The sequence below is a fragment of the Notamacropus eugenii genome, chromosome 2 (genome assembly GCF_028372415.1).
Source record: "Notamacropus eugenii isolate mMacEug1 chromosome 2, mMacEug1.pri_v2, whole genome shotgun sequence".
Taxonomy (NCBI): Eukaryota; Metazoa; Chordata; class Mammalia; order Diprotodontia; family Macropodidae; genus Notamacropus; species Notamacropus eugenii.
In genome coordinates, this window is record NC_092873.1 from 170089424 (window position 1) to 170113804 (window position 24381).

Consider the following 24381-nt stretch of genomic DNA (forward strand, 5'->3'; position numbering starts at 1 on the left):
TCCCTTAAGAGTCAGAGGAGCCTGTTTGGTGTGTTGTGCTTGGTGTATTGTGTTGCATTGTATGTGTTACCCCCAATAAATACCTATATTTGATTTAGAGACAGTCTGAGTGAATTTTTTCAAGACAATCTCATACCCTAACATTTTGGATTGCTGCTAAACTCAATATATAGTGTATATTATGTTATATTATATTCATATATACTTTATATAATATACTACCCAGAGTATGGTTGATTGGTTGTTTGGTTGTTTTCCTTCACCTTTGAAGAGGAACAAAAATGACATCACCATGATAAAGTGAAATTTCAGTGTGTCCAACTGTGGCTGATAAGACCAATCAATACAAGCTTGGAATGCCCTACCATAGATGGAGCACAGATAGGTTGCGGGCATAATTGGGGTGGATACCCCAAATTTGCACATCTTGCCTTTACTTTGTGCTGTCTCAGTTGTGCTTTGCTCAAAAAGCACAGCATCTTTTCTGATGTGAGCACACCATGCTGAGAGGTCCTGTGCCAATGTCTCCCAAGTTACCAGTCAAATACAAAGTTCTCGAGAGAGATCTTGAGAGTGTTGTATCATTTCTACTGGTCACCATGTGATTGCCTGCCCCATTCAAGTACTCCATAAAATAGTCTTTTTGGCAAGTATACATTTTGCATTCTACAACATGGCTAGTCCATCAGACTTGCACTCTTTGAAGCATAGTTTGAATACTTGGCAGTTCAGCTTGAGCAAGGACTTCAGTGTCTGGTACCTTATCCTGCCAGGTGATTCTCAGAATCTTCCTAAGACAGTTCAAATGGAAGTGATTCAGTTTCCTGGCATGATGTTGGTAGATTGTCCATGTTTTACAAGTATATAACAATGAGGTCAGCACAACGGCTATGTAGACCTTCAGTTTGGTAGTCAGTCTTCTCTCCCAAACTTTTCTTCAGAACCTTCCAAACAATGAGCTACCTCTGGCAATGCATGCAACAACCTCCCTGTCAATGTGTACATGCCTGGAATGTACACTAGAAAGGTAAGTGCACTTATCCACAGGATTAAAAAATTCTCTATTTGTTGTAACCAATGGTTCCATGTATGGATAGTGTGCTGGTGACTGATGGAGCACGTGTGTTTTCTTGATGTTAATTTTTAGGCCAAAATTAGCACAGGTAGCAGAGAATTGATCCATACTTTGTTGCATCTCAGCTTCAGAGGCTGCATTGAGTGCACAATCATCTGCAAACAGAAAATCAAGCACCAACACTCCCTCCACTTTGATCTTGGTTTGTAACCTTTTCAAATTGAAGAACTTACCATCAGTAAGGTAGTTGACTTTGATGCCATGTTCATTCTCATTGAAAACATTTGACAACATGGCTGAAAACATCATTCCAAAAAGCATGAGAGCAAGCACACAGCCCTGTTTCATTCCATTGGTGACTGGGAAGGCACAAGAGCATTGTTCATTATCCAGAACCTAGGTAAACATGCCATCATGAAATTGACATACAATATTGAAGAACACTCTGGGCAACCAAATTTTGACATAATTTTCCATAAACCCTCATGACTAACAGTATCAAAAGCCTTGGTCAGATCTACAAACATTGTGTACAGACTTTGTTCTGCTCATGGCATTTCTTCTAGAGTTGTCAAACAGCAAATACCATATCAACTATTCCTTGGCCTTTTCTGAAGCCACACTGACTCTCAGGTATATGAACATCTTACAAGTGAAGGATAAGCCTACTAAGGAGGATGCTAGCAAGAATTTTGCTGGCAATGACTAAGAGAGAGTTCCCTCTGTGGTTGTTGCAGGACAATCTATTCCCTTTACCTTTATACATGTGGACAGTGGAGACATCCTTGAACTCCTGTGGGATAACCTCCTCTTGCCATATAACCTGAAAAATTTCAGTCACTTTTGTATGAGCAATGGTCCCCCTACCTTGTAAATCTCAGCTGAAATAGAATCAGAAGAATTAATGTCAACATATTAGAGCTCTTCTCTGAGCCTGAACACTTTGTTGCTAACTTGGAGGGAAAGTTGAGCCAACACACAGTTGGCAACAGTGGAGCAGAAAAGGAGTGGACAGCTTTCAGAGATGTGGTGTACAGCACTGAATTTGCTAATCTGGGTCACAACACTCACAAACACCAAGACTGGTCTGATGAAAATGATAGGGAAATTCAGAAACTGCTAAATGAAAAACGAGAACTCCACAGGATTTACCAGCAGGATTGTTCATCCACTTCTAAGAAGTCAGCATTTAATTCCATCAAAAGCAAAGTACAAGCAAATCTTGGAGAGATGCAGAATTCTTGGCTCAGTAAAAAGGCAGATGAAATTCAGTTTAATGCTGATAGTAACAATCCAAAGTGCTTTTATGATTCCCTGAAAGCTATTTATGGACCAAAAGCCTATGATGTATTACAACTACTCAGTGCTGATGAAGCCACATTGTTAAGGACATGATCCTAGAAAGATGGGCTGAACACTTCCACAGTGTTCTCAAACAGACTATCATCAATCAATGCTGAGGCCATTGACTGCTTTCCTCAGGTTGAAGTCAATCCTTCCATAGCTGAACTTCTAACTGAAGAAGAGGTTTTGAGGGCCATTAGGCTCCTTTCATGTGGCAAAGCACCCAGTGGTGCTGATTCTATTGCAGCTAGCATTTACAAGGCTGTGTTGTATGAGAGGAGAGAAAGTTAGCAATCCCTTTAATAAGGATGGAAGAGTTCCTAGTGGCCTTTACAACACATATACAGTTAAGGCATTGCCATTTTCTCTGTGGCATCTTATCATGTTTTTTTAAACACAGTATATACTCATGCAAAAGGAATATATGAGCTGTTATTGCTTAAAGCTGCAATAAGACCTTTGAGATACCCTGTAAGCATAAACATACTTATATCTATGTGCCTGTACCTATAAATGTATATAAATCAAGGCTGGATTTATACACACATATATATGTACATATGTGTGCATAAAGTATATACATATATATGTGTATTTTATTAACATAATCAATTATTGATATAATATACTTGTATGGAAGTATAAATGCCTTACCAATTTCATAAATAACTATAAACATTCATGTAGTTATTAGCATAGTAAGAAACTGATTATTTATACACATTTATTTTATATATGTACATTTACATATATACATATTAAATATATAATACATATATATACATATATATATATACATATACATGGGCATATTATATCTACATACTATCAATAAAGTTTGGTTTTGTCTATCTAAATATGACTTTTGAGATGTTAGTCAGACAGTTACAAAGAACAGATTAAGCATGTATTTTGTGCCAAGCACTGGAAATACAAAGAAAGACAAAACTATGGTCCCTGCTCTCAAAGAACTCAAATTCTAATAGGGGAGAAAAAGATGACTGGATAAATTAAAACTACATAATTTCTTCTGTTTCTGCTGAGTAAACATAGTAGTTGCATCATTATTAAGCTATATGTTGTTGATCATAAGGACTATGTTATTCCTGAAATTTTTAATTTCATCTTAAGGGATTTATTCAGATTGTCACATTCTTATGAGACCTATCTGTCAAAAAGAGTTGGACCAGATGTTTGTAAACCCTAAAAATTATATTATTTTATGATTCTTTATCTGAAGTTAGAGAAGATGTGGCAGCTGAAAAAGAGCTCACCAGTTGTGACATTCAGTGACCATGCTGTATTTGCCAGAAAGACATATCTATGTTGACATAAAAGAGAAATGACATTTTCCCAACAGGCCAAATGGTGCTGGGTTGGAGGTGGTGGGTGGAAAGAGGTGGTTTCTTGAAAGGGGAAAATCTATTATTAAAACTCCCAGAGTGTTCATTAATAGTTCTTAACAGACAAATTCCTGGAGTAGAATTTCAAAGCTTCTTAGGCCATAGCAATGATTTTGGAAATGCTCTATTAACTGACTTTTACATTTATGCCAGAACCAGGAAATACTTAATAGGAACCTATCTTTTAGAAGTGAAGTTGGAAGAAAAAAAATCTGAAGGTGAAGAATAACATCAGAAACAAGTTTAAGATGGCAGAATATAAGAGTAGGCAAAGAAACACACACTTATTTTTCTCTAGAGCCACGGAAGGAAAAAGAAGTTGCTACAAATACCTACCTACATCCCATTCCTGCCTCAGGGACATTACCAGTGCTTATGATCAGCCTGTAAATAAACACATGAATCAATGTCAAATGGATTTGTTTTTTATGCCATAGATCATTTAATTTAACACATTAAGACAAATTATTATTAATAGTCACCATTTGACTATTTTGAAAAATGTGAAGGAATTGATTATGCAAAGACCATGTAAGCAATCTAACGATATCAAAACCATAGCCTCAAGTACACTTCACTTACTAAGCAACCCTTCCTCACTTTTTCTTCTTTAATGCTATTGGATAGGCATGGACAGAATTTTCTGGATTGTGGGATTAATGAAATGAAAATTACTTAGTGTGTTTACTGCTTATCTCTCCTGGCATATATAGATCTTCTCATCAAATATTTAACACAAGTATTCTAAAGCAAGATCTTTCCATTGCTCTGATTCATGGTTAACTTATATAAAACAAAAGTTTACTAAAAGTATGTAGTGGCTTAGTATAGTTTTAAATATGTCTTTACTCACAGTTACCAACATTTTAAAGCACCTTTTGATAAATCCAAATCCAAATAAGGCAATGAGGAATATTCCATATCTCTGAAGGAAGCAGTTATAGAGAGAAGTCATAAGCAACAGCTTGAAAATGTGTTATTTAAAAACAAACAAACAAACACATATCTTGATGTGGACAGGCCTAGCCAGCCACAGGCAAAATCATGAAGTATGCATTTTACCTTCAAGTCTCTGGTTTCTCCTTTCTGACCTCTACACGCTCTTTCCCAGAATCCCCCACCTTTCCCCTTCCCATGGCATTTTTATTCTGATCTCTTACTCTAATGCCCTAATTTGATTTCTAAATAAAGTCTTCTCATATCTTTCCCTAACTTGCAGCCTCTCCTTAAACCATAATTTTGAAAGGACCAAGGGAGAGAGGTGAGTTCTTTCTGCTACTTCATGGTCATCTCTATACAAAACCGTGGGTGCACACCCTCCCTTTCCATCTCTCCTTTATGTGACATCTTTCTTTATAAGAACATAAATTCCCTGAGGGTAAGAACTATTTTGTCATCTGTATCTCTATTTCTCTACAAAGTGCCTAGCACATAAGTGTTTAATAAAAGTTCAGTTTATCCTTTAATTTGTCCCTCTACTTAGAAAGGTTAAGTCATTTATACTTCAGTATGAATACAAATTCTTGGGTAATCTGTCTCAGCGTTATTTGTATCAGGGAGGAGATAAAGGAAGGCATTCTTTTTTTACCTTAAACCTTAAATAAGGCTTACCTTATTTTACAACGTGTTGGTAGTTGTCTAACATGTCCTTAGATGCAGATATGCCTTGATTTGGTAGCATACAATTGATACTTGGATTAATTTTCTTGTAGTCAAGTAACTAGAAGTTAATAAAAATCATCAGTATCTAATCTTTTCTTATATTACTGTTGATTAGAAGTATCCATTAGTCCCTGAAGGAGCTCCTAACTGTGGATGCTGTTAACTGAGCAACCATCATCAGTGAGATGCATTTCTGATATGGGAACTAAAGTGACATCTCATAGAAATCACCACTTGGTTATGAACTTTCCAGGCCAATTCACAGAAGCCTGTTTGTGGCAAGAAGCCCAGTATAGTGAAAAAAGCACTTGTTCTCTTTAGGTCTCAAGTTTCCTCATATGTAAAAAGATGAGGTTGGGCTAGATGAATCCTCATTTTTCTTTCACTTCTAATTCACTAATTCCATAATATCGGATGTAAGCATAACAGTATTGAAGATAGTGCCATTACATAGGTTTACTATGGTATAACCCTGAACAAGGAATTGAACCTTTCTGAGTTTCAGCATCCCCATCAATAAAGAGGAACTAATAAAACTTGAGCTACTAAAGTCCTTAGACTATTCTGAGAAAAGTGATTTGCAAGCTTTAATATATTTTCTAAATGGTCTTATTATTAATTCTGTTTTGAGTACCTTCAAGCAATTTAAAATATTGTCTGTGGGTGGTTGAAGGAAAGGGGAGTGAGCTGTAAACTACTGATTAATGTGCAAACTTTTGAAACACAATCCATGTGTCAGTTGGGATTCTTCTACATCAGTGATAAATAATGATTAACCATCAACAGATTTAGCTATTGTCATTGATAATAAATTGTGAAAATGGTGGGAAGGAATACATTCACTATGTCCATGTTTCACTCACTGCACTTAGACATAACCTGAAGTTATGCTTACATGGTTCAAAGAAAAGAGTAAGAATGGTGATTATACAAGGGAGCTTATCAGTACTGATCAATTAACCAGTTAGACTGACCAGTCATGAATCATCTCATTTCTAAAGGGGCATTCAAGTCACTCTAAAACAAATAAATCAGAGAATTGCTAAATATCACCAAAACTAGGTTAAATCTAAAAATGCACAATTACTTAAACTTTTAAGAAGAAACAATCTCCATTTAAATTAGGAATAATACAAGAGAGACTAAGTGAATCTATATAGTTAAAGCTTTTGTAAGATATGAGAATAAAATTTCAAAAGTCCAGAGCTCTAAAATTTCTGAAGGGACTTTCATTCAAACTTCAAATCTCATATTTTTTTTCTTATAACTGAGGCTAGAAGAGGTCGGGAAATAGTCCTCTGCTGTCATTTATAGCTATGCTGGGGATGGGGCAGAAAAGGAATACACACACACACACACACACACACACACACACACACACACACACACACACACACACACTTAAAAACCAGGAATAGGTTTACAGGTATAAAGTAGTAAAGTCCTTACAGATATATTTATATTGAAAAATGTGGAAATCATTGAGCAAATGTTTGTATCACCCAGGCAATAGTCACAGCAGTGAGGATGTCTATGAATATGCTGGCATAGTTCTGAATCGCAAAGCATTAAAGGCTACCCATATAGAAGGCAGCAGAAAAGCATTTATTCAGACACCAGAAAGCCAAATCTGTCTTAGTAGCCATGAAGTCAATACACATTAGCACTGCTATGGACAAAAGGAATTCCAAAGCCTTCCCCATCCCCAAAATGCTCCCTTGCTTCTTACTTCTAATTACTCCCTCCTCCCATTTGCCCTCCCTTCTCTCATCTCCCCACCCCATTTGTCCCCTTCTCTCCTGCTTTCCTGTAGTGTGAGATAGATATTCATGCCTAATTGAGTGAGCATGTTATTCCCTCCTTAAGCTAAATGTGAAGAGACTAAGTTTCACTTTTTCCCTCTCAGCTCTTCCCTTTTCTGCTCCATTGAAAAAGCTTCTTCTTGCCTCTTTTATGAGATAATTTGTCCCGTTCCATTTCTCCCTTTCCCCTCCCAATATATTAATCTCTCAACCCTTAATTTTATTTTTTTAGATATCATTCTTTCTTATTCAACTCATCCTGTGCTCTCTGTCTATGTGTGTGTGTGTGTGTGTGTGTGTGTGTGTGTGATCCCTCCTACTACCCAATACTGAGAAAAGTCTCAAGAGTTACAAATATTATCTTTCCATGTAGGAATGTAAACACTTCAACTTTAGAAAGTCCCTTATGATTTCTCTTTCCTGTTTACCTTTTCATGCTCCTCTTGATTCTTGTGTGTGAAAGTCAGATTTTCTATCAGGTCTGGACTTTTTATCAAGAATGTTTGAAAATCCTCTACTTCATTGAATGACCATTTTTTTCCCCTGAAGTATTATACTTAGTTTTGCTGGATAGGTGATTCTTGGTTTTAATACCAGTTCTTTTGACTTCTGGAATATTATATTCCAAGCCCTTCAATTCCTTAATGTGGAAGCTGCTAGATCTTGTGTTTTCCTGATTGTATTTTCACAACATTCAAATTGTTTCTTTCTTGGCTGCTTGCAATATTTTCTCCTTGACTTGGGGACTCTGGAATTTGGCTTCAATATTCCTAGGAGTTTGTCTTTTCAGATCTCTCTCAGGAGGTGATCAGTGGATTCTTTCAATATTATTTTTTGCCCTCTGATTCTAGAAATATCAAGACTGTTTTCCTTGATAATTTCAGGAAAGATGATGTCTAAGCTATTTTTTTTATCTTGGCTTTCAGGTAGTCCCAAAATTTTTAAATTGCTCTGCCAGATATATTTTCCAAGTCAGTTGTTTTTCCAATGAGATATTTCACATTATCTTCTATTTTTTCATTCTTTAATTTTGTTTTGTAATTTCTTGGTTTCTCATAAAGTCATTACCTTCCATCTGCTCCATTCTAATTTTTAAGGAACTATTTTGTTCAGTGAGCTTTTGAACCTACTTTTTCCATTTGGATAATTCTACTTTTTAAAGCATTCTTTTCCTCACTGGCTTTTTGGACCTCTATTGCCAATTGAGTTAGCCTTAAAGGTGTTATTTTCTTCAGCATTTTTGGGGTCGCCTTTAGTAAGCTGTTGATTTGCTTTTCATGATTTCCTTGCATCACTCTCATTTCTCTTCCCAATTTTTCCTCCACCACTCTTACTTGATTTTCAAAAGCCTTTTTGAACTCTTCCATGACCTGAGACCATTGCACATTTATTTTGGAGGTTTTGGAAGCCTTGATTTCCTCTGATAGTATGCACTGTTCTTCCTCATCCAAAAGGATGAGAGAGAATACCTGTTCACCAAGAAAGTAACCTTGTATAGTCTTATTTTTTTTCGCCTTTTTTGGGCATTTTCCCAGCCACTTACTTGACTTTTGAGTCCTTTGTCAAGTAGGGGGTATACTCTCTGAACCTGTAAGTTCTCAGTTTCTCCAAGGTGGCACAATCAAGGGAGAGGAGTTTACTCCTCTCCTAACCTGGGCACTGATCTGGGAGCAACCAAAAACTTTTCTGTCCAGAATCTGGGAATAGTAGAATTCCCTCACTGCAACACCCTCCATATTCCCCAGGCCAGTGGTCCTTTTCACCCCAGGGCCTCAATCATGGCTGAGAATCAGATCAGCTGCTCAATTCCCCCAGGGGCTTTAGGCAGAGGGCTCCAAAAATGGACTTTGCTGAGGCAGTGGCTGCTGCCAGAAGTCTAGACCACATTGCCTTTTCCTGGATGAAGGACCTTTCTCACTGACTTTTGAAGCTGTGTTTGGCATCTGTAGATTTAGCAATCTTGTAACTGCTACTGCTAGTGGCTCCCTGAAGCCTGTTCTGAATACTGTTCTGGCTATGCCATGCAGCCCATGCTGGTCTGTGCTACATGCCTGGTGAGATAGACCTATCCTGTTGACCTTCCAGGCTGTCTTGGACTGGAAATCTCTTTGTCTCTGTTGTTTTGTTACTTCTATTGCTCTAGAATTTCTTTAGAGTCATTTTTCCAGGTATTTTATGGGCTATGTGGGGGAGCTTCTACAGGTCAAACATTTTCCTGTACTATAATTTCAACAGACTTTAGAACATAGTCTGGCTTCTGTTTTGTCCATACTTTAGCTCCCAATTTTATTATATCAGTAGAATTAAATCCTCCAGTTTCTCTGCTATTTTTTTTTTCAAAGGAGAGTCAGTTTCCACAAGGGGTACTGTTTCACAAGAAATAATAATAACTCGAACTAGTCTATTATTTTTACAAAACTGTGTGGGTTCTTCACCAAAATTTGCAATGTCACAATAATTTCTCCTTGATAATTAGAATCTATCACTCCAATGCATATATTCCTTGAGCTGCTAATCCTAATGTAGGTAATATCCACCCAAAATTATTTTTAGGAATTCTCATACATATTCTAGTTAAGATTTTTCTTATTTCTTTTCTATCCAACTTAAAGTCCTCTAAACAATATAAATCATATCCTACTGAACTATGTGTCTCTGGATACAGTGCTGGGACATCTGGCCTCACAGTCCAATACTCAATATTTGGGATCTTATGTGTTTACTATTTTCTAATTTGAAGATTTTGGGTCATCATTCTGACTAGAGGTGAACTTTCTTTAATCTGAGCTGGTGCCTTGCCGATTTCTTACTCTCCATGCAGCTGTGATGAACCTGGATACAATGTTTCAAGAGGATCTGTAGGGACAGTTCTTACTTCTCTATTCCATCTAGTATCAAGCCCCTTTACTCATCATATTTTGTGTAGTTCATTAGTCAGAATGCCATCTGTGCTTCCATAATCTACACCTGTTCTCAACAGAGAAGTAAACAGTTCATTTCTTTTCTTTCTATTCTGACTTTGAATCTGGCATCTATTTACCCTTCTCTCTGAAGGAAATTTATTTATTTTTTCACTGATTCTCACCATCCAAAGATTCTCCCATCCTTTGGGTGAACCAACTCAAAATATTTGTGACCTCTCATTGAGTAAAATCCTCAATTAACTCCCTAAACACTGTGGGGCCCCTCTGATTCTGGCAGTTTTTAGCAGTCCCATCAAGGCCAGTCTGTGTAAGGGCAGCATTCAACTTCCTCTTGTTACATTTTTGCTTCTTTTGTGAGTTAAACTAACAGGTTTTTTTTTCTACCACCTGAGACTTTCTAGCTTGCTCTTCTAAAGGAGAGTTTGAATGCTGCAACATTAAAAGCTTCTCATGCAAACCAACTGAATTTTCTCTTCTAGCACCTTGTCTCTGCTTTTACGCATAAGATGATAACTTGTTAGCAAAGCCCAGCCTCTCCTACATACCTCTGCCAGTTCTTTCTCCAATTCTATTGGTATTCCTTGCAACCATCTTTCTAAATCTCTGGGTCCTCCCTTCTGTAACCTGGGTTCCCAGTTTTCACAAAGCCCTGTTCTTTTAGCCTGTTCTCTTGCTAGGGAGGAATAAGGTAAATCCTCCTATTTTTCTGCCTCCAAATAGAGATCTGATATTTCGTGATCTCATCCTCATTACCATTTGCAGTTCCAATGCAGTATTCACAGTGCCTACAGTGATCATTGATATCCTGATGCAATTTTGAATCTCAATATACCACAGACTCTCTACATGGAAGACAGAACCAAAACATTTGTTCAGACTCCAAAAAGGAAAATCCCAACACTGGAAAGTCAAATACATCATAATAACAAAAATCTGTACATAATAATAATGCAAAGGACAACACCATCCCCAAGCCTTGCTCATCCTAGGGTCTTCCCACAAACACTCCTGAGCCTAGCTGTCTACCTCATCTCTCTCCTTCACTTTTGACTGCTCTGACCAATTTCCTCTCAGTTCTGCACCACCTTTCATGTTCCAACTATTCAGCATGCTCCTGCCACCATATGACTTAGGTTTCCATGTAATTTAAGCAGGTCACATGGGCCTATTAATGAATGGGAAAGATCTGCCCATTTAAATTACCATTACACAGAGCTAGGTCTTCCCCTTTTTCAATATACCACAAGCTTCTCTTCTATGAGAAACTTCTTAGCTTCTCAGAACTCAGACCTAAAATCTTACATGCACACACACACACACACACACACACACACACACACACACACAAGAGGCAGAAAGGGATGGAGGGAAATATACAGGTAGTAATCATAACTGTGAATGTGAATGGTATGAATTCTCCCATAAAAATGAAGTAGAAAAGTAGAATGGATCAAATACCAGAATCCCACAATACATTTCTTACCAGGAACACACTTTAGGAAAAGAGACATACAGAGTAAATGTGAGGGGCTACTGCAGAATCTATTGTACTTTTGCTGAAGTTAAAAAGCAAACAAACAGACAAACAAACAAACAAACAAACAAACAAACAAACACTGGTAGCAATCTTGATCTTCAACAAAATAAAAGCAAAAATAGATGTATTTATTTTTAAGAGGAAAGATTTTATTTATTCTATATTTTTTGGTATTTATTTCTAATTTAATTTTCCCCAGTAACATGTAAAAACATTTTTTTAACATTTCTTTTTAAAACTTTGAATTCCAAATTCTCACCCTTTCTCCCTCCCCACACCTTACCCTCCATTGAGAAGGCAAGCAATTTCACATAGGTTATGTAGGTGTAGTCATGCAGAACGTAATAATCACATTGTGAAAGAAAACAGGCAAAACCAATCAAGGAAAATAATAGAAAAAACAAACAAACAAAAAAACAACCAAACAAAGTTGCTTCAGTCCGTATCCAGAGACCATTAGTTCTTTCTCTGGGGAGGGATAGCATTTTTCATCCTAAGTCCTTCAGAGTTGTCATGGATTGTTATATTGCTGAGAATAGCTAAGTAATTCACAGTTAAACATCTTATAATAATTATATACCACAACTTATTCAGGCATTGCTTCATCAATCAATTCACCATCAATTGAGGTTCATCCCCTCAGTGTCTAATTCTTTACACCCAGAGAAGAACAGCTATAAATATTTTTGTACACACAGGTCTTTTTACTTTTTAAAATCTCTTTTGGAATACAGAACTAGTAGCAGTATTGCTATGTCAAAGGGTAGGCAAGGTTTTCTAACTTTTTAGGCATAGTTTCAACTTGCTCTATAGAGTGGTTTAATCAATTCACAACACTGACAACAGTACTTCAATGTCTCATTTTTCCCACATTTCCTCCAATATTTGCTATTTACCTTTTCTGTCCTATTACCTGATCTAGTAGGTAAAAGGTAGTACCTCAGAATTGTTTTAATTTCTGTTCTCTCCTTTCACACTGTCCATCCTCAAAAGTACCTGCTTTTGATTACCCCCTTCACCAGTCTGCCATCCCTACTCTACTCATCCCCCCTCTCTTATCCCCTTCCCCTTACTTTCCTGTAGGGTAAGATAGATTTCCATACCCAATTAAGTGTGTATGTTGTTCCTTCCTTCAGTCAATTCAGATGAGAGTAAGGTTCATTCTTTCCTTCTCACCTTCCCCTTTTCCTATCCTTTGTAAAGCCTTTCCTTGCTTCTTTTATGTGAAATAATTTACCCCATTCTGCCTCTCCCTTTTTCCTTCTCCCAGTGCATTCCTCTATCACCCCTTAATTTAATGTTTTATATATTATCCCTTCATATTCAACTCACCCTGTGTCCCTTGCCTATATACATGTCCTCCAATTACCCTAATAATGAGAAATACATCATGATTTACAAATATCAGATTTCCATGAGGAATATAAACAGTTCAACTTTAATGAGTCCCTTATGATTTCTCTTTCCTATTTATCTTTTCGTGTTTCTCTTAAGTCTTCCATTTGAAAATCAAATTTTCTATTTAGCTCTGATCTTTTCTCAAGAATGTTTGAAATGCCTGTACTTCACTGAATGTCAATTTTTTTTTCCTCCTCATGGGTTATATTCATCTTTTATGGGCACATGACACTTGGTTTTAATTCTAGTTCCTTTTCCCTCTGGAATATCCTATTTCAAGTCCTGTGATTGCTTAATGTAGAAGCTGGTAAATCTTCATTATTCTGATTGTGGTTCTATGATACTTGAATTATTTCATTCTGGCTGTTTGCAATATTTTCTAGTTGACCTGGGAACTCTGGAATTTGGCTAAAATATTCTTGGGAGTTTTCCTTTCGGGATCACTTTAAGGATGTGGTTGGTGGATTCTTTCACTTTCTAATCTACCCTTTGGTTCAAGAATATCAAGGCAATTTTCCTTGATAACTGCTTGAAAGATGATGGTCAAGGCTCATTTTTTGTTCAGGTCTTTCAGGTAGTCCAACACTTTTTAAATGATCTCTCCCAGCTCTTTTTCGAGGTCAATTTTTATTTCTAATGAGATACTTTACATTGTCTTTTATTTCTTTTTTCTTTTGGGTTTGTTTTAAAATTTCTTGATTTTTCATCAAGTCTTTGGTTTTCATTTGTTCCACTCTAATATTTAAGGAATTATGTTCTTCACTGAGTTTTTGAACCTTCTTTTCCATTTGGCTAATTCTGTTTTTCGAGGCATTATTCACCTAATTGACTTTTTGAATCCCTTTTGCCATTGGTTTAGGTTTATTTTCAAAGTGTTATTTTCTTCAGTATTTTGGGGGTCTCTTTTAGCAAGCCATTGACTACTTTTTCATGATTTTCTTGCATCACTATCATTTATTTTCCCAATTTTTCCTCTATCTCTTTTACTTGATTTTCAAAATTCTTTTTGAACTACTCCATGTCCTGAGACCAATTCATAGTTTTTTTTTTCTTTGAGGCTTTGGATGTAGGAGCTTTGGCTTGTTGTTTTCTTTTGCTTGTATGTTTTGATCTTCCTTGTCACCAAAGTAAATTTCTATAATCTGAGGTTTTCGTTTTTGTTTTGATTTTTCACATTGTCCTAGCCTATTTTTTTTAAGGTAGAATCGTGCTTCTATGGTGGAATGTGAACTGCCCCAAGTTTAGGGCATTTTGTGTAGTTGTTTTCAGAAATTCTTCTAAGGAATTATAAGTTTTCAGTTCTCCCAAGGTGGTAGGATCAAAGGAGAGATGGATACTCCTCTCCTGGACTGTGCTTTGGTCTGTGCGTGACAACAAACTCTATGCAACTCCTTTTAGAAGTAGTATTTCATGATGGATAGCAAGCTTCCATCAAAGCTTGGAAGAGATGGTTTCAAGTATCTTTTGCCCATCAGTTCATTAGGTGTACAGTGACAAGCTGAATCAACAAAACTTCATCTCAATCAGATCAAAATGTAATGGGAAAATGTTTAACAAAATAAGTAAAGACACAATGTGGCATTAAAAAAATTGTTTATAGGCTTATAGATTGGAAAGCAACTGAAGGACGGCAAGTCCATTTCTAATTCAATACAGAATTTCCCTTTTTTCTGACATTATTTTTTTACAAAATATTATCTATATTTCATTGTATTTTTATTTGTTTAGTTTTTTGTTTTTTATTTTAATTTTCCCAAAATTCAAAAATTTTTTCTTGTCAGTTTTCAACAATCACTTCCATTAGTTCCAAATTTCCTCCCCCTCACTGCTGCCTCCCTCCCTAAGACGGCATGCAATCCTGTATGGGTTCAACACATGCATTCCTGTTAAATGTATTTTCACATTAGTTATATTGTACAGAAGAATTAAAATGTGTGGGAGAAGTCATGAGAAAAACCAAAACATAAGTAAGGAGAAAATAGTCTACTTCATTCTGCATTCTAACTCCATTGTTCTTTCTCTGGATGCGGATGGCATTTTGTATCTTGACAGTGAGTAATGAAACTTGTGATCAAATACATCTAGTGATAAAGTTTACTGCTTCCTTCTTCCCTCACCCACTTAATAGCATAGTCTTTGTCTATTCCAGAAACTTTTTAAAGAGAGAGAAAAGCACATCTATGCACATTTGGGAAATCTATAGAAAGCATATAGGATTCTCTGCACCCAATATCTTCTAACATTAACTGAAATTGACAGCTTAATTTCAACTCCTACCCACATAGATACATTTCAAATGCAGGATCTCTTTTTAAAAAAGGAAAGCAAGAAAAGAAAAGAAAAAACACCATTCAGGCTAAACTTGTCCTCCACAAAGCAGCTTGGGATCAAAGTGGGGTGTAGAGTAAATCCTTTTTCTTAATTCCATTCACAGACAAATTGAAGTCCAAAACAGACTGTGAGCCAACTAGACAGTTTTGTTTTCCATGTCCACAGTTTTCCCCTCATGTTGCTTGGAGCAAAAAAAACCCCTGGTCTCCCACTTCTTCAAAGCCATATCCAAAAGAGACACCATGGTTCAGTCTCAGGCTGAAAAAAAAAAAAAAAAAACAAACTATGAGAGAATTGGTTGGTTTGTGGAGGCACTGGAGGTTTACAAATTCCAGTTCTGGCATTGTGAGGGTTTTACTCATTATGAATTGATTAAACACACTCCAAAAATATAAGAGTTTTTTTGTGAAGATTTAGGAAATTACAGTCTTTAAAAACAGGTAAGTTTATTTACTTAAGTTATGCACAGATTGACTCTGTTCATTGGTGGAGTTAATATAGCTTTTCCACCATTTTACCATTTTTGTAGAGCTTAAAGGTTTGCAAAACTTTTTATGTGTGTCTAGTTTGACCATAACCAGAATCCTGTGAGGTAGGTGTTATTATTAACCCCATTTTTACAAATGCGGAAATGTAAACCTATGATCTGAAGTGACTCCTGACAGACCACTACTGGTATTTTAAGTTAGATTTGAACAGAAGTTCTACCACCATGCCCATACACCATGCTAAAAGATGGATACGCTGTGGGGCAGGAGAGGGGAGATTAGCAATGACTGGAGATATTCTACACCCTATTGTGATGAAACTATCATGTTTAAAAAATGTTTGGCCAAATTTAGAGATGCAGTATATGGTAATACAAAAGAATAGACAGGTTCACTATGATACCCATGGACACTGTGAACCTACTGACAGAAATACACTTTTTTTTCCTTCCACATTGAGTCAGCTAGCCCCCAAATATGCCTAACCAGTGACCCCTAGTATTTTTTTCTCTCTGATAGCCATTGTCCTCTTTCTTAGCAATAGGATTCCCTCACTGTGTACTTTAGACTGTGGGAGTAGATACAGTCATCACCTTCCTCGCATTGTTCCTCTCATGAAAAATTTCAAGACATGTTAATTTGATACACACTACTTCAGAAGAAAGTAAGGTCTTTCAAGGAGCAATATCATTTAGAGACTTTGATCTTTAAGGAGACCTAGTTTGAGTAAAATCATAAGATAAGAGATTTAGAGCTCATCCAAAATGTAGAGGTTATTTAATCTAATTTCATTTATTAGATGAGTAAACCAGTGAATATAAATATAAAATGACTTCTCTAGTGTCACACAGGTGGTAAATAATAAAGGTGGAATTTTAATTCAGGTTCTTTCATTCCAGATGCATCTCAGAGTACAGGTGAGAAGACAAAGAAATGACATCATGCACCTTTCCCAATAAAATCACAAATCAGGAAACGAAGACACAGTAGTAGTCATAGCACTAGTTTAGGATGGCTTAAATAAGGAGGACTTGGAGAATTAAAAATCAGAAACCAAGACTAACATAACATTCAGGTAAGCCTAGGATGAGTTCCAAGGCTCTGATATTGCCAGTGATGTTCAATTTGAATATTTAGTCTCTCATCTTCTGTGGGGTATTTTGATGTGGAAGTGTTGATATGAACAGCAACAATGTCACCTGGGGATGGTGGGATCTGGGCATACATAAGTCCATTAAAGATCATTTATATGGGCATGCTCCTATCAAGTATAGAAGATATAAATTGTGGTGAGGGATAGAGTGATAATTAATAGAGGAAGATGACAAATATCCAAAATTGAAATTTCAGGAAAATGTATATTATTCCTAATTTATTCCTAGTCTTTCCTAATTCCTGGTCTTTTTTGCCTACTCTTTTTTCCTACTCCTGTTTCTGAGACAATTTTTGACATTATTTTATTATTCTAGATGGTGAAGATAGTTACCAAAGTTATTTAGATTCAGAAGTATAAGCAGAAGACTTAAATCTTCCACAAATTCATCCCTAAATACCTTGATTTTCTTTATGTATTTATGTATATATATATATGTATATATGTGTATATATACATACATACAAATATATAAATATGTATGTATGTGTATGTATGTATGTATGTATGTATGTATGTATGAAGTATTTCTCACTCTACTTTCAGATAAACTGGAATACTGGTCCCTGAAACAGATATCTAACTTCTTACACCAGCATAATAGAATAAGCTCATGCTTAGAATGCATTGAAATCTCTACTCATGTCTATTTTTTTCCAATTTATTCATTTATTTTTTGTTTTCAACATTCATTTCCACAAGATTTGGCTTTCAAATTTTCTTCCCATCTCTCCCTTACCCCCACCCAAAACAATGTGCATTCTGATTACCCCATCCTCAATGTACCCTCCCTTCTATCACACCCCTCCCTTCCCTTATCCCCATCTTCTCTCTTTTCTTGTAGGGCGAGATTTCTTATTTCCCAGTTACATACAAAAACAATTCTCAACATTCATTCCTAAAACTTTGAGTTCTAACTTCTCTCCCTTCCTCCATCCCCACCCATCCCCACTGAGAAGGCAAGCAATTCACTATAGGCTATATGTGTGCAGTTTTGCTAAAGACTTCCATAATAGTAGTATTGTGAAAGACTACCTATATTTCCCTCCATCCTAACCTGCCCCCATTTATTCTATTCTCTCTTCTGACTTTATTCCTCCTCAAAAGTGTTTACTTCTAATTACCCCTTCTTCTCATTTGCCCCCCTTCAATCATGCCTCCCACACTCCACTTATCCATTTCTCCCCTGCTTTCCTGTAGAGTAAGATAGATTTTTTGTACCAAGTTGAGTGTGCATGTTATTCCCTCCTTAAGCTAAATGTGATGAGAGTAAGATTCTCTTTTCCCCTTTCACCTCAGCTTTTCCCCTCCATTGAAAAAACTGTTTCTTCCTTTTTTATGAGAGATAATTTGCCCCATTCCATTTCTCTGTTTCTCCTCCTAATATATTCCTCTCTTACCCCTTAATTTTATTTATTTAGGTATCATCCATTCCTATTCAACTCATCCTGTGCCCTCTGTCTATACATATATATATGTATGTATGTATTATACAAACTCATATATCTATATATGTACATATGTAGATATATGTGTATGTGTATAATCCCTCCATCTACCCAAATACTGAGAAAAGTCTCAAGAGTTACAAAGTTATCTTTCCATGTAGTAATGTAAAGAGTTCAGCTTTAGTAAGTCCCTTATGATTTCTCTTTCCTGTTTCCCTTTTCATACTTCTCTTGATTCTTGTGTTTGAAAGTCAAATTTTCTGTTCAGTTCTGGTTTTTTCATCAAGAATGCTCGAGAGTTCTATTTCATTGAATGACCATTTTTTCCACTGAAGTATTATACTCAGTTTTGCTGGGTAGGTGATTCTTGGTTTTAGTCCTAGTTCCTTTGACTTCTGGAATATCTTATTCCAAGCACTTTGATTCTTTAATGTAGAAGCTGCTAGATCTTGTGTTATCCTGATTGTATTTCCACAAATACTCAAATTATTTCTTTCTGGCTGCTTGCAATATTTTCTCTTTCACTTGGGAACTTTGGAATTTGGCTTCAATATTCCTAGGAGTTTTTCTTTTCAGATCTCTTTCAGGAGGTGATTGGTGAATTCTTTCAATATCTATTTTACCCCCTGGTTCCAGAGAACCAAGGCAGTTTTCCTTGATAATTTCATGAAAGAAGATGTCTAGGCTTTGTTTTTCATCATGGCTTTCAAGTAGTTCCATAATTTTTAAATTGTCTCTGCTGTATCTATTTTCCAGGTCAGTTGTTTTTCCAATGAGATATTTCACATTGTCTTCAATTTTTTCATTCTTTTGGTTTTGTTTTGTAATTTTTTGGTTTCTCATAAAGTCATTAGCTTCCATTTGCTCCATTCTAATTTTTAAAGAACTATTTTCTTCAGTGAGCTTTAGAATCTCCTTTCCATTTGTCTAATTCTGCTCTTTAAAGCATTCTCCTCATTGGCGGTTTGGGCCTCTTTTGCCATTTGAGGTAGTCTATTTTTTAAGTTGTTAATTTCTTCAGCAATTTTTTGGGTCTCCTTTAGCAAGCTGTTGGCTTGCTTTTCATGCTTTTCTTGCCTTGCTTTCATTTCTCTTCCCAATTTCTCCTCTACCTCTCTTACTTGATTTTCAAAATCCTTTTTGAGCTCTTTCTTCCATGGCCTGAGACTATTACATATTTATTTTGGAGGTTTGGGATACAGAAGTCTTGACTTTTAGGTCTTCCTCTGAAGACCTAAATTGTTCCTCCTCATCTGAAAGGATGGAAGAAAATACCTCCTCGCCAAGAAAGTAACCTTTTATGGCCTTATTACTTTCCCCTTTTTTGGTCATTTTCCCAGCCATTGACTTAGCTTTTGAGTTTTTTGTCAAGAGGAAGGTATACTCTGGGGACCAGTAAGTTCTCAGTTCCTCCAAGGTGGCACAATCAAGGGACAAGAGTTTATTCCTCATCTGGCCTGTGCTCTGGCCTGTGAGCAGGATTCCCCCTCCAGAACCTCCAGCAGCTCCACCACACCAGCTGCCACTCAGGGCTGAGATTCAGATCAACTGCTCAATTTCCCCAGGGGATTTAGGCCAGGGCTCCAACAATGGAAGCTCCTGTTTCCTGGGGCCAGGGTTAGACTGATGTGTTCCCTTGTCACCTAAGTGAAAGAACTTTGTCACTGACCTTTGAAGCTTTCTTTGGCATTTGTGAGTTGAGGAATCTGGGACCTGCAGCTGCTACTGGTGGTACCTTGAAGACTGCTCCAATCCTATCCTTGGTGCAGCATGGCACATGCTCTGCTGGGTTTGGCTCCACATCAGGCATGATAGACCTTTCCTGTTGGTCTTCCAGGTTGCCTTGGGCTGCAAAACTCTTGCACTCTGACATTTTGTGGCTTCTTCTGCTCTAGAATTTGTTTAGAGTCCTTTTTAATAGGTATTTTATGTTCTGTGAGAGGAGAACTTCTAGAGGTGTGTCCTTCTACTCCTCTATGTTGGCTCCACCCACTACCCATATCTGTTTTTTAAAAATCTTCAGCATCTTTCAATATTCATCTCAGGTTCCATCTCTTCTGTGACATGTCTCTCTATGATCTCAGTTGTTAGGGAATTCTCTTTAAAGTTCCTGTCCTCTGAAGTCCCTTTCAACTCTGAAGTTCTGATTCCCTCCAACTTCTATTTACATATATGTGCCTTATATATCCTGTTGCCTTATCTAAGTTCTTTGAGGGCAGGGAAGAGCATTTATTTAATTCATACTCTGTGCCAAGAACTATACCAAGTACTTTAAAAACATTATCTCATTTGTTCCTCACACCAGTCCTCTGAGGCAAGTATTTCCATTTTATAGTGGAGGAAACTGAGACAAACATGGTAAGTTACTTGATCAGAGTCACATTATGGATAAAATATCTGAGACTTAATTTGAAGTCAGGTCTTATTGATCCTATGCCCAGCACTCTTCTACTATGCCACTTAGCTACCTCTAATATTTGATTCTTGTCTCGGTATACTCATTGCCTAGCATAGGTCACAATATTTTAGAAACTTACCTTCTATGGAATATGAATTTGAGTCCTCTGAGAGTCATGTTTCAATCTTTGGATTTCAATGTAAGAGTTTAGGATTACCAGCAAGATATTTAGCCCTGAGCAGAGACAATAACGACAGTTTTCATGGGCATCAATGCATGAGCCTTAACTTGATGGTGATGCTCTTACCTCAAACTCATTGGCTGTGGTTATAAGAAAGCAAATCATTTATTCTTGCCTTCTTCTACATATATCACATGAAAACATGACAAAACAAACAAACCATAAAAACCTACTTGGTACCTCTACCCCTTACCTCTTAAAATTCATTATTTGGCCCCTAAAAGTTCCTCTCCTTCTCTCTTCCTCTCCCTCCCTCCCTCTCTCTCTCTCTCTCTCTCTCTCTCTCCTCCCCCCCCCATAACTAAACTCATAATCAGTCATACAAAGAGCTACTTCAAATGGGCAACTATTTTGAGTACCAATATGATACACTTTTTTATCTTTAAAAGCTTTTCCCACTTAGAAATCTTTACCAAGAAGTTAAGCTGGGGACTTTCCCTATTTCTTCTCTCCTCATGCACCCAAAATAATTGTTGTCGTAATACTTTTGAAATCAAAATATGTATCTATTGATTTAGTATCACAGATTGAGCAGCAACAATTCCATTACTTCCACACAATTTCAGAGAAGCTGTTGCCACATAAGGATGTTCAGTTATTTATTTATTTTTATTTAGTATTAATTTTTTTCATAATCATATGTAAAAACAATTTTCAACATTCTTTTTTAAATCTTTGAGCTCCAAATTCTCTCCTTTCCTCCATTCCCCTCCCCACCTTGGGAAGGCAAAGAAGTCCATATAAGTGATATATATGTAGTCATATAAAACATATTTCTATATCAGTCATGTTGTGAAAGAAACATAAGCAAAAAAAAACACTAAAGAAAAATAAAGTAAAAAAAGTGTGCTTCAGTTGTATTGAGGCACCATCATTTCTTTCTCTAGAGGTGTATAGCAGTTGTCTTGGATCGTTGCATTGCTGAGAATAGCTAAATTATTCACAGTTGATCATTTTGTATTTCTATGACTTTGTACCCAGCATATTTCAGTTTGCATCAGCTTGTGTAAGCCTTTCCAAGTTTTTCTAAGGTCCCTGCTCATCAATTCTTATAATCATCCTGTGTGTGTCTGTTTGTGTGTTTATTTGTGTATGCATGTATGTGTATATTATATATGTGTACCTTTCTATATGTGTGTATGTGTATTACCTCTAAGTACCCAACAGAGCTGTCCCAAGCCCCAGTAATCTAACTTCATTACAAGCCCCCTGTACCTACACACCTCCCCCATTCCCAATGCCCTAACTTCTTCATATATGCCTCGCTGCTAATTAGAATAACAGGTATGTCCCTGAAACTCATTGTTCTCACAGAAACAGCAGGCATAAGAGCATAGAGACTCTCTCTACCCAGTCATGACCCCCAGACCCATTCCCACAGAAACAGGTATGTTCCTATAGTCAACTGCAATCATATCATCCATCTAGCCCAAGACAGGACCAAAATTCCTATCTCTCTTGACCAGAGAGAACCACAATAGCTAGCCAATTGAAGGGCAGGATGGCCAAAATGTTTAACCATCAAACCATAGATGGGATCTATCCTCCATTACCTACTCTCTTAACAAACTCCTCCTGCCTTTTTAATATTAATCATATTCCTACATTCTATGTAAATTTCTGTTTTGTAATTTCATCTTTACCTCATAGAAATCCATCTTGCTCTCTCTGAGATTGCTTGTGTCTCTTGGAACTTCATTAACTTCATGAAAATTGTCAATCTCCATAAGTGCCATTACTTGGATTAAAGGTGGTCTGACTGAATTCTTTGAGATGGTTCCACCACAACACATGAAACCTCAACAGTGTTTGGTGTCCCTGAGTTTAAACCTCAACAAGAGGACACAGGGTGAGCTACATCTGAAGGGAGAATACTTAAAAAATAAAATTAAGTGTTGATAGGAATGTTCTGGGAGAAAGGGAAAGGGAGAGGTAAAATGTAGTAAATGATCTCGCACAGGAGGCAAGAAAAAGCTTCTACAATGGAGGGGAAGTGGGGGGAGGTGAGAGGGAATAAGTGAACCTTACTCTCATCTGATTTGGCTTAAGGAGGGAAAAAAAACACATTCAGTTGGGTATGGAAATCTATCTTACCCTGCAGGAAGGCAGGGCTGAAGGGGATAGGAGAGGGAGCATAATAGAAGGGACAGCAGATTGGGGGAAGGGGTAATCTGAAGCAAACACTATTGTGGTTGAACAGGTCAAGGGAGAGAAAGGAATAAATGGATGACAGGGCAGGATAAAGGAAAATGTAGTTAGTATTTTGCAATGTGACTATTACTGTGTTTTGCATGGCTACACATGTGTGACCTATACGGAATTGCTTGCTTTCTCAATCAAGGTGGGTGGAGAGGGAGAGATTTAAAAGTGAATTTTTAAAAAATGTTTTTGCATGCAACTGAGAAATAAGTTGTACAGGCAGTGGGATAAAGACATCTATCTTGTCCTACAGGAAAATAGAGGGGAGGGGGATGGGAAAAGGGAGGTGATATAAGGGAGGACAGATTGGGGAAAGGAGTGGTTGGAGTGCACACTCTCTTGAGGTGAGGGGAGGGGAGGGATGGGAAGAAAATTTGGAATTCAAAGTCTTGTGGAAGTGAATGTTGAAAACTGAAAATAAATAAATTCCATATATATATATATATATATATATATATATATATATATATATATATATATATATAAATTCCATACACACACACACACACACACACACACACACACATATACTTCTATTTTACTCTCTTGTTCTGAAGATATTAGGGCAGTTTTCCCTGATAATTTCTTTTTTTTTTTTTTCTTTTTTTTAATGTTTAACAATCACTGCCATACAATTGCGATTTTATCCCTCCCCACCCACCCCCCACTACCTCCCTCCCTCCCCACGACTGCATACAATTCTGTATAGATTCTACATATACTTTCCTATTGAGTATATTTTCACTATAGTCATGCTATGTAGTCAGACTAAGATAAATGAAAGAATCCGTATAACAAATCAGAACATGATACACAAACAGATACACATACACAAACATGATCTACTACATTATGTGAGTGACTTCCATATTTCTCTCTCTGAGTGTGGAAGGCATTTTGCCTTGAGGTCCACCATTGGGATTTTTTTTTTTTTTCAGAAGTTCTTGTGTTATTACAAAAATCTAAGTCTACCAGAAA

The 24381-nt window shown here is 36.7% G+C and overlaps 1 non-coding gene across 1 annotated transcript; it reads left to right on the forward strand.

Moving 5' to 3' along the window:
- Nucleotides 1–2683: 2683 nt before the first annotated feature.
- Nucleotides 2684–2811, forward strand: LOC140530676 (U6atac minor spliceosomal RNA). The gene has a single exon (XR_011976104.1). It is a non-coding gene; the product is annotated as a U6atac minor spliceosomal RNA (small nuclear RNA).
- Nucleotides 2812–24381: the final 21570 nt, after the last annotated feature.